This window comes from Geotrypetes seraphini, chromosome 2 (genome assembly GCF_902459505.1).
Source record: "Geotrypetes seraphini chromosome 2, aGeoSer1.1, whole genome shotgun sequence".
Classification (NCBI taxonomy): Eukaryota; Metazoa; Chordata; class Amphibia; order Gymnophiona; family Dermophiidae; genus Geotrypetes; species Geotrypetes seraphini.
The window spans coordinates 216,103,650-216,119,671 of record NC_047085.1 but is presented as its reverse complement, the minus strand read 5'-3'; the positions used below and the strand labels follow the sequence as shown (position 1 = coordinate 216,119,671).

The window sequence follows — 16,022 nt, the reverse complement described above, 5'->3', positions numbered from 1 at the left end:
CTGTTTCTAATAATGACTTGTTCCAGTCAAACAGTTTTGATTTTAAAGAAAGCGGTGCAGTTCTCATTAACTTTGAAGGGCAATCATCAAGTTGACAATTTGTTTTGGCATACTTAGAAAATAATTTACAAAAGGTTGCCCAATCTGGAAAATTAAATTGATTCCAGCACATATTAGTCCTTATTCCCTCCTTATCTTGAATCGTAAAAAATTCAAAATTTTTATTTCTAGTTTGCTTTAAATGCTTTTTTAAGTTATTAATGTGAATTTCAAAATATAGCGCTAAAGCATCCGATGAAGGTAAATTCTCTAACCTAGATCTAGTCTTAGATTCAACATTTAAAAGAGTGTTAACTAGTTCTTTACTATTCATATTTGGATTTCCCACTTTTTGAGCATAGTGTTTGGTTTGTTTCTCCTTAATAAAAGCTTTATAGTTCCTTATCTCTAGCCTCCAGATTTTTGTCTTCAACTTTGCCTTATCTTCTCTATATTCTTTCTTTCTTTTTTTTTTTTTGTCACAGGGCGGCCCCTTTTCCTAGTGAGGAAGCCTTGCCAAAAAATGAAAATTAGGTTAAAAGTATTCCTAAGCCTGCTAAGGAGAGTCCCAAAGCAGCCCCTAGGAATATTTAAAAGCCAAGCCTTCAAGCAATGAAATCTTCTAAAGCCATGCCTAAAGCAGGCAGATCTGGTTTAGCTTTACCTAAACCAGTTATAGGAAAACAGATATAAAGACTATATCTCCCAGCAGGCATAGGACCAGGGAAAGGAAAGAGCAGGGCTGGAATACAAGCCACTCCCAATCAGGCTCAAATTGGTTTAGGCCAGGTGAGAAGGGCTCTGAGGGCAGGCTACCCTAACACACCTGCAGGGAGGACTAATCAGCTTCCTGCAGTGAAAGAAAAGGGAGTAGTTTTCTCAAAGCATGGGAGCCAACTCCAGAAGCAGTTGGAGAGCCAGCCTCAGAGTACACACCTGCTCCTATCCTAGTAAGCCAGAGCCAGTCAGCAGGTTGCAAGATTGCCAGTCCAGAGAATCAGGAAGCCACAGTCTACCTCCTGGCTACCATCCCAGGCAGAGGTTGGTTAGATAGAAGCCACAGAGAATGGTGAGTTGTGTTTAGGCAAGACACTGAGATGGCTGATGAGGATCTTGCATATAATACGGAGATAGGAGAAACAGAGTTGCCCAGTATAGAAGGAATCAAGTTTCAAGTTTATTAGGATTTTATATACCGCCTATCAAGGTTATCTAAGCGGTTTTACAATCAGGTACTCAAGCATTTTCCCTCTCTGTCCCAGTGGGCTCACAATCTAGCTAACGTACCTGGGGCGATGGAGGATTAAGTGACTTGCCCAGGGTCACAAGGAGCAGCGCGGGGTTTGAACCCACAACCCCAGGGTGCTGAGGCTGTAGATCCAACCACTGCGCCACACACTCCTTACATCTTTTCCTGTTAGAGAGCTGGGATAAAATTTGGACTGTGTACTAGATTAAGAGAAGGCTGAGATTTTTGTTTGAAGAAAACTTTACAGTTGGGAGAATTTTTTTTTTTTTTTTTCTCTCTTTTGAAATAATGGACTTGGAACTGACAATTGTTTGTGTTTTGAATACTGCCATGATATACCAGGTGATACAAACCTGAAGAAGCCTGTTTGAAAGTTTGTTTTGATTTTGATCAATAAATTATACCAGGAAATTGCACCTCTGTCATTGGATCTTTTTTAAATTATTATTCCAATGCCAAGCTACCAATAGAACCTTACATAACCACTCGGCTGAGGTTTTGTGTGCACTGGGTAAGGCCACTTGCTGAGCACAGCTTGGCCGCACCCAATCACAGTATGCAGCTATCTTCTGTTTCTTTTTGAAACTATCATCACAACCAGAAGACCCACTGCCACAAGAAAAATATTGTTATAAAATATGAATTGATTAATTATGCTGGATGTGTAGGAGCTCACTCTGTTCTTTCTTCTTATAGCTGATTCTGGATGGTGTGGTGAAGAAGATCTTGGATCTGCAGAAGGTAGCTAGAGGTGATGATCCTTGCTGGAAGAGAAGTTTTCTATTTGCAGAGTGGTTGGTAGTGGAAAATGAAGTCTTGGGTACAGAACAAGTAAGAAGTCCAGTGAAGGTCAACAGAGTGTTCAGCGAGCAAGTCCAGAAAGAGAAGTTCAGAGAGAGAGATTATTTGAAATCTATTTTTATAATTCTTATGGGATATGGGAGCTGGGATCACCTGATGTATAGTAGCCCAATCACAATTCAAGAATAGCTCGAGCTGGTTCATTCTTTGCTTTGGGGATTGAGCAATGGAAAAGCTGGTTTTAGCTGGTTACATGTTTACTGACTGGCCAGATCAGGGGTAGAGAACTCCGGTCATCGAGAGCCGTATTCCAGTCGGGTTTTCAGGATTTCCCCAATGAATATGCATTGAAAGCAGTGCATGCAAGTAGATCTCATGTATATTCATTGGGGAAATCCTGAAAACCCGACTGGAATACGGCTCTCAAGGACTGGAGTTCCCTACCCCTGGGCCAGATACTGAGAGAATTTACTTGGCAAGATTTAAGAGGGTAATAGTTTGAGAGTTTCAGGTACATGATCTTTCTTTTGTTATACCCTAACCTCTTTGATTGTTATCAATATACAGATCCTGTTCTTAGAAAATAGTCTTTTTTTTGCTAGCCATTGGTTGGGCATGTAACCGCTTTTTTTGTTGTTTGTTTCAGGTTTTCAATGGTCTAAAGGAAAGAAGGGCAGATTCTCTCAGACCTGAGTTTTGCAATACTTTTTATAATTCCTAGGTCCAGCAAAATTAATCACATAATGCTACAGAAAAGAAATCTGGGAAAGCCCTTCATGATATGTTAAGGATATCATTATCCAATGCTATAAAAAAAATGTCAAAATCTTAAATTGCATTCACAATTTAATGCATAAAGAGTTCAGTTCCTTAAAAACTGTGAAATATAACCTCTTCTTGATATATTAGATAGGATCTGAGCTGCTGAGTTTTGTGCTAGTTCTAAAAATTTCATTACATTGGCTGGTATTCCACAAAACAGAAAATACTATGGCATGAGTCTCTTGCTCAATTAATATTTCAGAATGATAGCATGAGCCATGCCTTCCCAAGAAAAGGTCTTCAAGGCAAATGATGAAGGAGGTTTAACGTATCCCCAATTCTTATCAAGATTTAAATACAATATATTATAGACTGGATATTTCAGGACCCTTCCCTAAAGAGTTTCTTTTTCATAGCATGGGCCACACTGTTTTGTGGTTCTGAACCTTAGGCATGTTACCAATGGAGTGTAGTCATAAATGATGTCATGCTCTAGTCTATCCAGAACACCTTGATGTTCTGTTTACAAACATTCCATAGACCCTAAACCAGGGGTAGGGAACTCCGGTATTTCAGTCGGGTTTTCAGGATTTCCCCAATGAATATACATGAGATCTATTTGCATGCACTGCTTTCAATGCATATTCATTGGGGAAATCCTGAAAACCCGACTGGAATACGGCTCTCACAGACTGGAGTTCCCTACCCCTGACCTAAACTAATGTCTAACATAATCTGTATTACAGTGGTTCCCAAACCTGTCCTGGAGGAACACCAGGCCAATTGGGTTTTCAGGCTAGCCCTAATGAATATGCATGAAGCAAATTTGCATGCCTATCACTTCCATCAAATGCAAATCTCTCTCATGCATATTCATTAGGGCTAGCCTGAAAACCCGATTGGCCTGGTGTTCCTCCAGGACAGGGTTGGGAATCACTGCTATATTATACCAATTTGGTCAAAGCCTTCAGTGCAGACTCTGTTCAACAAGGGGGTCAGTTGTGTTGCATAGGTGCCAATGGTCCCATTGTGTTTATTTATTTAAAAAATTATTATATTCTACAAATCTTAGTGGTTCACAACATACATAAAATAGATAACATATAGTATTCAAAAACCTGAAAATGTCTAAAACTTCAGCTTTAATTCATAAAAATGTTTGCGAAAACAGATGTGTTTTTAAATTTTCTAAATTAACTCTGGAGAGAGTTCCATAACTGAGGTCCCACGACCATAATGATTGAGACCCTATACATCTCCAATCTAATTTGCTTAAAGTCTGGAGCATCAAGAATGCTTAAGCACCACTAGATGTGATTCTATAAGTGGCATCTAGCAGATGTTTGACAATCGTGCTCAACAATGATGAGGATCAAAGTTACATTTATAGAATCAGGGCCTTACACTCCATGTCCCTTTTAAAATAGTTGGGTAAATCTTGAAGAAATTTGCCTACATCAAAAGTGTGAACAATTTTGCTTGCTTGAAAGCAGGCATAAATATTAGCATGTAAAATATGTATGTTCATGTATATTTTATCAAATATGAACACACCTCTTGCTGACTATAAAAAACAATTTAGAGGGTTGGAGCATATTCATTAAATTAAGTGGTACTTGCCAGCTACATACAGTTACTATAGCTCAGATGCTATAGCAGGGTTGATAGCTGCAAAATACTGTACTTAGTCTACCTAGCAGATTTTTTATGAAAATACTTGGCAGCAAGCTCATTATTTTTCATGTTTATTTCAATCAAGGTGCAGCAGTTAATCTTCAAAGCAGAGCTGGCTTCCTAGCAATTGAATTTAAGAGATAATAAGGTTGAATCCCTTTTCCTGATGACTTAAAATCACACTGAGCCAATGACCTTGGCAATCTCTGATTTCAACAATCTTGTCACACAGTATAACTAGTTAAGAAACTAATGACTCAGTGAAGTTCTTACATGACTTGATACACTTCTGTTGCTAAAGGGGGGCAAAAACTGAATGAATGTGTATCTTTATTATTTGACTATTTTATGGTGGTATTGCAGGCCACCTTTAGAGCATTTGAGAAAACTTGTTTAAAAAAGTCTTAGAAGTGGCCACCAATGTTTTGTGGTTGTGGTTTAGACTAGTGGTTCCCAACCCTGTCCTGGAGGACACCAGCCAGTCAAGTTTTTGGGATAGCCCTCATGAATATGGATGAGAGAGATTTGCATATAATGAACGTGACAGGTATGCAAATCTGCACCATGCGTATTCATTTGGGGGTATCCTGAAAACATGATTGGCTGGTGGTCCTCCAGGACAGGGTTGGGAACCACTGGTTTAGACTTTATTTGTACCTTAAACTTGGGGAATATGGTATCTTATTTTCCATTTTTGTATTTGTCACCTCCCTTTTTGGCCCTTTTTTATGAAGCTGTGACAATATTAGTTCTGATGCTCATAGGAATTCTATGAGCACTGGAGCTTTTACTGCCAATGCCAGCGATAAAAAAGGCTAACGCAGCTTCCATAAAAGGGGAGGTTTATTAAGTCATATTAGGGTTTTTTATTTCCATTTTCTATTTATAAATATTTATCAACAAAGCTATAATACTACCTTTGTCCTCTGGTTTCTGCTTTCCTCAACTTCTCTTCACTCTCTTTCTTAAATCCACTGTCTACCCTCTCTCTACACCTTCTATATGGTATCTTCTCTCCTAAGCCCCTTCCAGAAACTGTCTGCCTCCCCCTTCCATCTCTTCCTCTACCCCCATTGGTCTAGCATCCATTTTCTTCCCTTACCTCCCCTCCCTAATGGTCTGGCATCTCTCTCCTCCCCTTCCCTTCCTTCTCCCACACCCCATGATCTGGCATTTAACTCTTTCCTTTCCTTCCCTCATCTTTCTTCTCAATTTATTAAATTCTTACTACCCAGTCCTCAATTTCCCTTTTCACTGTATTTACCTACAGCTTGCCATCTCTTTCCCTTACCTCTTCCAGTATTTCACTAGCTTTATCCTCTTCCCTCATCCAGCATGCACCATTTTTTATTTATCCCCTCCTTCCATCATGTGCCCTCTTTCACTACCCCTTCCATCCAGCATCTTCCCCCTCTCTCCACTTCCATTGTCTGTCCCCTTTCTCTCCTCCCCATTTCCATCCAGCATATGCTCCCTTCTCTCTCCCATCCCTACTTCCATCCAGTATAGGCTCCTCCTCCCCACTAACATCCAATGTATTCCCCTTCTCTCTCCCTTCACCCCACTTCCATCAGTATCTGCCCTCTTTCTCTCACTCCAACCCAATTTCATCCGGTATCCTTCCCCCTTCTGTCTCTGTCTCCCTTCCCCTGCACACCAATTCCATCAACATCTGTCCCCTTTCTCTCCCTCCATCACCCTTCCTGCTCACTTCTCCTTCCCTCCACCCTAATGCCCCCTCACCTCCCTACCGCTTCTGTATGCTTTCTTAAACCAGCAGCAGCAGCTGTAAACTTAAACGCAGTCATCGATCACCGGACCTTCTTGCCTCTCCCCACACTTCCGGTTCTGCTCCAGAACAAGGAAGTGACATCGGAGGGGGTGGACCAGCAGCCATGGGGAGGTACATGAAGGTCCTGCAATAGCTGAGTTTAAAGTTTACTGTCGCTGCTACTGGTTCAGGAAAGCAGCAATGGCAGAGTAGGGTGGGAGTTTCTGGATCTGGTGTGCCAGCTGTGCACCCCAGAAGCAGCAGCTGTAAACTTACATTCAGTCACCACTGAACCTTCCTGCACCTTCCTGTGATTGCTGGCTCTGCTCTGGAAAAAGGGGTGGATCAGCAGCCAAAGGAGATGCAGGAAGATCCTACGATGACTGAATTTAAAGTTTACTGCTGCTGGTTCAGGAAAGCAGCAGTGGCAGAGTAGGGCGAGAGGTTCTGGACTCAGTGTGCTTGCCATGCACTCCTTAGATTGTGCACTTAATTTTGAGTACCATTTATATAATTCCTTCCTAAAAATACAGTTAGAGAAGAGAAAGGAAATATGATTCCTGATGCAAAGGATGACATCTGAAGTAGTGGCACTTGGGGTGGTGGCACCCCCCTGCACCCTTCTCTCTAAACCCATGTTCCTTCTGTGCCACCCCACCCTCTTCTTTGCCCCTGCTTTTTCCACGCCCCCATGTCCCTTCCCAGCCCGCACCTGTTTAAATCTTCACCAGCGCGAACAGCTTCTCCAGCCTGCTAATCGCACTGGTGTTGGTTTAGCTCTGACATCATTTCCTGGCCCCATGACCTAGAAATGATTTCATAAGGAGCCAGGCCAGCACGAGCAGCAAGCTAGAGTAGTTGCTCATGCTGGCAAAGATTTTAAAGGGGCAGAAAAGGAAGGACACGAGCATGGCATAGGAAGAGGAGAGGTACTTGTGCCCCCATCAAGATGACACCAAGGCTGTCTGCCCCTGCCCCTTAGTATGCCACTGATCTGAAATCTCTACTCTTCCAGGATATTAAAATCTTGAACATAGATAAATAGTTTAGCTTAGTCTTAAATTTCATGAAAGAAAACTCGGTCTTTAAGCACAAATAAGAGATAATTCAAGAAAGAGAATAATAAGAAAAAATGGGACTATGGGTAACTTCAAGATATATAATTACAATGAGGAAATAGTTGGAAAATTATCTTGCTAGGACTAAAAATGAAATCAGTGAATCATCTAGACATATACAAAAAGGAATATCAAAGTAGAGAGGTGCTGCATTATTTAATGTATATTTGTTTTGTTAGTATGCCTTAAAACATTTTCCCTCTCTATAAAATGTGCTGAAAATTGTACATGCAAATTTGGACACATACCTAATTTGTGCATGCAATTTAATTGAATAATAATCTAATTAGTGCCAATAATTACCATTTCAGCAAGCAATTATTGGAACTAATTAGAATTAGTTATAAATTACACATGTAAATTAAGGTGCAGGATCCATTTCTAAAATTTATGCATGAGTCAAAGAAAGAGATAAAGAAATGGGCAGGTCATGGGTTGATCAAGGACTTTCCTTTATATTTTCTGCACAGTTATAGTATAAAACAGGGGTGGGCAACTCCAGTCCTCAAGGACTGGAATCTAGTCGGGTTTTCAGGATTTTCCCAATGAATATGCATGAGATCTATTTACATGCACTGCTTTCAATGCATATTCATTGGGGAAATCCTGAAAATCCAACTGGATTCTGGCCCTCAAGGACCCCGGGTATAAAGTCATCTGTGCCCAGCATCTCAAGTTTTCATTGAATCAAATGGTCACATTCAAAGTTAGGCATGGTTCCCAGGCATAAGCGTTATTCTGTAAATCTCACTTAACTTTAAGCATGGTTTTCAATGCCAGTTTTTTAGCCACCATATATAGTATTTATTCTTTTGAGACTAATTCCAGGAATGGACAGAAAGCGGGACTATTTTAGATCTAGTCCTTAGTGGATGCAGGGTATAGTATAAGGGGTAAAGGCATTGGGTCCACTGGGAAATAGTGATCATAACATGATCAAATTTGAGCTAATATCTGGACTAAAATCATAAAGGAAATATACTGTAGAGACATTTAATTTTTGAAAAGACAACTATGATGACATGAGGAAAATGGTTAAAAAGAAGCTCATAGAATCAGCCAAAAAGGTTAAATTTAAATCAAAGATGGATGTTGTTTAAAAATACCATCCTGGAAGCCCAGACTAGACATATTCCACAAAAAAAATCTGGCATGGTTAAAAGATGAAGTGAAAGACTATTAGAGCCAAAAGAACATCCTTCAAAGAATGACATAAAATAACATAAAATCAAGCTTCTATACCACATAACCATAGAGTTCGACATGGTTTACAAAGAATTAATTTAAAAAAACCAAATAAAGGGATCAAAAAGCTAGTTGACTATAAATTTTGAGAAAATATAAGTTTTTAGTTAGAGTGGGATGTAAAAATGATATGATGAAAGATCTAATCATGAGAGGCCGCTTGAGAGTGTGGAAATATGAAGAGGGCATGAGACTTTCTGCTATTTTTTTGAGAAGACATAAAGCATGTATTAGCCAAATATTGAGGAACCTCACTGAAAGCAGCCTAATTTGAAAACTGTACAGGCTGCCATAGGAAGCCAATGCAATTCCAGATAAAAGGGAGTCACGTGGTCAAACTTCTTTAATCCATAAATAAGTCTTACCGCGGTGTTCTGAATGAGTCTCAGTCTGGTAATGAAGACTCAAATGAAGAAAATAAGATGCAACATAAGCATTTGGAAGTTAGATGCAAAGAGAGGCATTTCCGAAAAGACATCTAAATCTGAGGTTGGACATTTTGGGCAAGATGTTCACAAACCCAGTAGAAAAATGTCTATTTTCAAGACTGCCAGATGTCTTATTTTTTGGCCATTTTCAAAAATAAACCACTACATTTATGGTAGAAAGTGTGCATTCATCAAAAGCCAACACAATGTTTGTGTTAGCTCCAACTTGACATAGGCACGTTATTTTCACTTCCCACAAATACTCTCTCCTTCCCTTTCGCTGACCAGGTTCCCCTCCCTCCTTCCCTCTTTTCCTTTGCCTTACCCCCAGAAACATATCCTCTCTTTCTCTCTCCCTTCCCCTTAGCAGACTGTCTCTTACTCTCCTCTTAGAGCTTTCTCTATTTACCTCTCTCCTTCCCTCACATTTCCACCTCCTACACAAGGTACTCAACCCTCACTCTTTTTATTCATTGTATTCCCCCTATTAGCACTGTCGCTCTATGCCCCCTATTCCCCCTTCTGGGCTTTCATTGGACCCATGACTCACCATGTTCTGTGATGCATTGGCTCTTTGGTCAGTATGGTCTGCCAGAACCTTAGCTTATTGGTTTCAATAGGTTGTGCAGTACACCTGCTCCACAGCAGAGCTCTTTAGCTATATTTGCAAAATCTTTGTCCCTGCTGGCTTCACCCTGCAATCTGGCAACCAACAGATATTACTTCTAGCCTTCAAATGCATTATATAGATTTTGTTTTTGCATCTGTCTTTTTACATCTATCTTTCTTTCTTTTCTTTTTTTTTTGGTTTCTCAGATATTCTTGGAATAACTATATAGAACTACTGTATAATAGGTGTTTTATACCAGTTGGAATAAATTGGGAATGAGATTCAGGTTTCCACAGATATTCTCTTGATAGCAAACTGTGATTTCTCTTCCATATGAACGCTTAATTGAAATTCTCAGAGTCATATCAAGTGTTCAGCAGGGATTTGGTATTTTGACGTCATGTATTATGCTACTCATCACTCTGCATTACATACACTAGCCCTGCATAATAATGTAAGGGTCAGAGACTGACATTCATGCTTCATTCCCCTTCAAATGTTTACATTTTAAATCTCAGGAATATATACTGAAAGACTAAGAACTTATCTGTTTTATACTTTAGGGGGAAGTTGTCAATGTGGGTTACAGTTAAGATGTTATTTTACTGATGAGTAGCAAAGTTTAATTGCATAAAATAGGAGCTGTTTTAATAGTAACCCATACTGATCACTAAACCCCCTTTTACAAAATGATGAAAACGGTATTTAGTGCCGGCTGGTGCACTGAATGTTTTGTGCTGCTCCTGACACTCATAGAGTTCCTTTGAGCGTCAGGAGCAGTGCAGAACATTCAGCATGCCGGCCTCATTAAAAACTGCTTCTGTGGTTTTATAAAAAGTGTGTTGAGGGGGGTGTAAGTCATGAAAATGTTTTCTTGATTTTATGGTTCTCCTTTAATTTTAAAAAAAATTAAAGAATTTACCTCACACACACACCTTTTTTTTAACTTTATTGATTTTTAATCTAAAACAGTGTCATATAAATGAACAAAAAGTAGGTATTACATACATTACACTAAGATCTGTACAGGTAATATACCGTATTTGCCGGCGTATAGGACGACTGGGCGTATAAGACGACCCCCCAACTTTTAGTTAAAAAATAGAGTTTTGTGTTATACTCGCCGTATAAGACGACCCCTTCTTCCTTCTCCACCCCTTTGTATTCCCCCATGTGCTTTCAGCGTTCTTCTCCCTCCTCTGTCTTCAAGTGCTTTCAGAGTCCTTCCCCCCCCCCTTCTCTACCGCCCCGGGTGCAGCACAGCCAGCCAGGTCCCCTTACTTTTGTGGCACTTCCCCGACCGACCGACAACAGCCCGGGTCCGACAAACTTCCCTGCCCTTAACCGCGAATCTAAATTACCTTCTTACAGCTGCTGTAAGAAGGTAATTTAGATTCGCGGCTACAGGGCAGGGAGGATTGTCGGACCCGGGCTGTTATCGGTCGGTCGGGGAAGTGCCACAAAAGTAAGGGGACCTGGCCGGCTGTGCTGCAACCGGGGCGGGGCGGCCGCCCCTCTCTCTTGGTACTCTCTCTCTCCTTACCTGCCATGCCTGCAACAGAGCCGAACGGAAGTCTTCCCGACGTCAGCGCTGACGTCGGACGGAGGGAGGGCTTTGTTTAAGCTTTGTTTAAGCCCTCCCTCCCCTCCGACGTCAGCGCTGACGTCGGGAAGACTTCCGTTCGGCTCTGTGCTGCAAGCAGAGAAGGTAGGGAGAAGAAGAGCCGCGCGACTGAGTACATCCAGCCCCGTAAGTAAGGGCATGTAAACTGTACCCGGCGTATAAGACGACCCCCGACTTTGGGGAGGATTTTAAGGTACTAAAAAGTCGTCTTATACGCCGGCAAATACGGTATATCATTCAAGATTTTCAGTTATCCTACATATAATAACATAATATATAGTACAAATGAAGAATAAATTTACCCAAATGTCCCCATCAATATTTATTCACCCCTCAAACCCCCCACCCCCTATGGATGTATAAAGCTAAATGAACAAAAGGAAAGATAAAATAATATAAATTATTATAATTTTACAAATTTAGTCAATGGGCTCCAAACTTTATTAAATACACCATTAAATCTCATGCACTCTGCATTAATTTTTTCATATCTGTATGTGGTGCACACGTTTACCCACCAAAAAGTATAACTTATTCTGTCATGGTTCTTCCAATTACTCGTTATCAATTGAATGGCTATACCTGTCATGATTATAGTCAACTCTTATATTTATCTAGAGTGGGTTTCACATGTAGTATCGTTCCATAAATTATAGCCTTATATGATAGTGGAACGTTTGAATCCAAAACTAAATTTATTTGTCCCCAAATTGACTTCCAAAATATAAATACCCCACACACCTTTTAAAAAAACATAGTGTGATGCTAAAAAACATGCTACGGTTTTGTAAAGGGGGTAGGGGGAGTTTATTTAAAAATTCATGTTATTTGCTTGCCTAAAAGAATGGGTTTAAAAAGAGTATATCAATGGATATATTTTGGCTAAAAAGTTTAAAACTTTAAAAAAAAATTTAAACATTAATGGGTCCCTTTACCAAGCTGTGATGTGGCCTTAGTGTGCCCTTATGTGGATCTGTCCTGTGTAGTAAGGCCATTTTTACCACAGCCAGAAAATGGCTGATTTTCCATTTTCCTCATTAATGTCCTTATGCTTATGTTAATGAAAATCACAAGAACTATACTGTATATAAATCAGAAACTTAAAACAATATTAAAAAGTATGGACCCCTATGATAAGGCAACTACAACACCAAAAAAAGTGGAGAAAAAGAGAACTCCAAATAAATGCACCCACATAACTCGGCACGATCAAGTCATGTAGAATGAGGCTAATCACAATCATAGGCTTCTCAAAAAAAAACTCCACTATGCATAAGGTTCACAATATTGTTCATTCATGCAGCCAAATCTTCTTAAAAACAGGAATACAGCAGAACTAAATTGATCCACCACAAAAAATCAGTTCCAACAAAAGAAGGGCAAAACAAAAGTTCATCAGCCAAACCCAACAGTGGCCCAGTTTTGCATATAGCTATTTCAAGAGTACCGGCAAATGTTCCCCTTCAAAAAGTTCAAATTATAAATCAAACAAAAATACAATATACAGTACTTATACCTACTACTATTTGTCATTTTTGTTGTGCTGCCAGACACACACAGTGTTTTTACTGTACCCATCTCCTCCACTGCTAGCTCCAGACTCCATCCCTTCTTTCATGCCTTGTCGTATGCCTGGAACAGGCTGCCTGAATCCATGCGTCATGCTCTGTCTCTAGCAGTATTCAAATCCATGCTAATAGCCCATTTTTTTAAAAAAATTGCTTTCAAAACTTAACTTCCACTCGCTGCTGTAAGATACCTATACCCATTGTATCATTTCCTCTACCAGAAACTACCCAGTCCTGAAATGTCCTGTCTGTCCAAATTAGATTGTAAGCTCTTCTGAGCAGGGACCGTCTATTGAATGTTAAATATACACTGCTGCTTACGCTTTTTAGCACTCTAGAAATGATGAATAGTAGTAGTAGTTACATTACCCTAACCACATAAGAGACAATCCCTTTACAGACCTTACAATCTAATCAGACAGACAGATAGGACAATTGGGGAATTAGAGAGGGAGTGACAGAATAGATATGGGTACTTTACAGGTGTGTCAAAGTTAGGAGTTAAAAGGAGCCTCAAAAAAGTGAGATTTTAGCCTGAATTTATATATATTACATATCTTTCATTTCAATTTTGGTATATTCATTTCCTTCTCCCCATCAAAGCTGGTAGGTGAGGCTTTCATTTATGAAGACTACAACTGAAACACAGATAAAAGAATTCTGACCATGACCAAACATGATTATAGGAAATACACAGTACAGCCATTGTTAAAAATAAATTACTGCTCTTTCCTTAGTGGCTTTATTTGATGAACACAAGTATATGGAAGGGCATGAGTAGGAGGCATGGAGGAGCTGAAAAAGCTCTTATCATGCATTTCTAGAGGAGAAGCTTTTGAAATCCTAGTGCTGAGACTGTATATTTTCATGTTTTGTGCGTAGCAGATTCTGTTATGCTTGGATTGGAAATGCAGGCATATTCCGTTCAAACATCAGTGCCTCCTGTGTATATCTTTGCCTTATGATTCAGCATGTTGGTGATATAAGGGAAATGTCGGCAAAACAACAATCTGCTTTTGGGATGAAGCTTAAGCCAGTGCCATCAATATCTATCCCTTTGCCAAAATGACTATTATCCACCTCCAATCTCTGTCAGTAGAAGTGGGATATTAATGCCAATTTAAATTTAATTTTAAAAGATGCTCCCTCAAATATGTGCACTTCTTCCAGTGAGATTCTCTTGCTTCCTTACAGTGATGGGGTGTACATCTTGTCACCAAAGACCAAGACTTTGAAGAGGTACACCTCACTGAGAGAGCACTATCAGCAGATGATGTGGGTCTAGGAAAGAGGGAAACATAACCTTAAAGAGATTAATGACAACTCATTTGAATACTGGGGAACTGCCTGATGGGAAAGATACATAGTTCCACCCTGATATTAAGAGGAACTTCCTCTCATGATCTCCATACTGAAGAAAGCCAGAAAAGAGTTCTTGGCAACAAGGACTCTCTAGGTGACCATTTGGAAAATACATGCTAGGAAAAGCGTGGTAAAGAGTGACTGGTGGTGACTAGATTGACCAGAATTGACTGGAGGAACCAAGTGACCAGAATTGGCTGAAGCACCAAGTGATCAGAATTGATCTGAGGAGTAAAGTAACAGAAGTGGTCAGAGAAGTCAAGTGACCAGAACTGATCAGAGGAGTCAAGTGACCAGAAGGGACCAAAAGAACCCAAAGCCTGGAAGTGGCTGGAGGAACTAACGGTCTTGAAGGATTCAAGTGAACAGTAGCAGTTGGGAAGATTCCAAAGAAATAATAATGTTCTGAGACTTTATGAAATATTAAAAAACCCAAGAAGAGGAGTGCACAAAGGACTACAGGGTGAAACTGAAAGAAGCCAAGAGAGATATATGTCTGGCGAAAGCACAGGCAGAAGAACTAATGGCTAAAAATGTAAAAAAGGGAGACAAAATTTTTTTCAGATATATTAGTGAAAGGAGGAAGATGAAAAATGGAATTGCTAAACTAAAAGATGCTGGGAACCGATATGTGGAAAGTGATGAGGAAAAAGCAAATGTGCTAAATAAATACTTCTGTTCTGTGTTCACAGAAGAAAATCCTGGAGAAGGACCGAGATTGTCTGGCAAAGTTACATGAGAAAATAGAGTAGATTCTGCGCCGTTCATGGAGGAGAGTGTTTATGAGCAACTTGAAAAACTGAAGGTGGACAAAGCGATGGGACCAGACGGGATCCATCCCAGGATATTAAGGGAGCTCAGAGAGGTTCTGGCGAGTCCTATTAAAGACTTGTTCAAACAAATCTCTGGAGACAGGAGTGGTTCCTGGGGATTGGGGGAGAGCGGATGTAGTCCCTATTCACAAAAGTAGTCAAGGGATGAATCAGGAAACTACAGGCCGGTGAGCCTCACTTCAGTTGTTGGAAAAATAATGGAAGTGTTGCTGAAAGAAAGGATAGTGTACTTCCTTGAATCTAATGGGTTACAGGATCCGAGGCAACATGGCTTTACAAAAGGTAAATTGTGCCAAACAAACCTGATTTAATTTTTTGATTGGGTGACCAGAGAGCTAGATCGAGGACGTATGCTAGATGTAATTTACTTAGATTTCAGCAAAGCCTTTGATACGGTTCCTCATAGGAGGCTGTTGAATAAACTTGAAGGGCTGAAGTTAGGACCCAAAGTGGTGAACTGGGTTAGAAACTGGCTGTCGGACAGACGATAGAGGGTGGTGGTTATGGAAGTCGCTCGGAGGAAGGAAAGGTGAGTAGTGGAGTCCCTCAGGGTTCGGTGCTAGGGCTGATCCTATTCAATATGTTTATGAGTGACATTGCTGAAGGGTTAGAAGGAAAAGTGTGCATTTTTGCAGATGATACCAAGATTTGTAACAGAGTAGACACAGAAGAGGGAGTGGAAAATATGAAAAAGGATATGAAAATGTTAGAGGAATGGTCTAATGCCTGGCAACTAAAATTCAATGCAAAGAAATGCAGAGTAATTCATTTGGAGATTAATAATCGTAAGGAACTGTATATGCTAATAGGTGAGAAGCTGATATGCACAGACGGGGAGAGGGACCTTGGGGTGATAGTTTCCAAAGATCTAAAGGCGAAAAAACAGTGTGACAAGGCAGTGGCTGCTGTCAGAAGGATGCTGGGCTGTATAAAGAGAG

The 16,022-nt window shown here is 40.2% G+C and overlaps 1 long non-coding RNA gene across 1 annotated transcript; it reads left to right on the top strand.

Annotated features, from left to right (window-relative positions):
- Positions 1 to 834: 834 nt before the first annotated feature.
- Positions 835 to 3,504, top strand: LOC117353785. Its single transcript, XR_004538028.1, has 3 exons — positions 835 to 1,108; positions 1,985 to 2,039; positions 2,736 to 3,504. It is a non-coding gene; the product is annotated as an uncharacterized LOC117353785 (long non-coding RNA).
- The last annotated feature ends 12,518 nt before the right edge of the window (positions 3,505 to 16,022 follow it).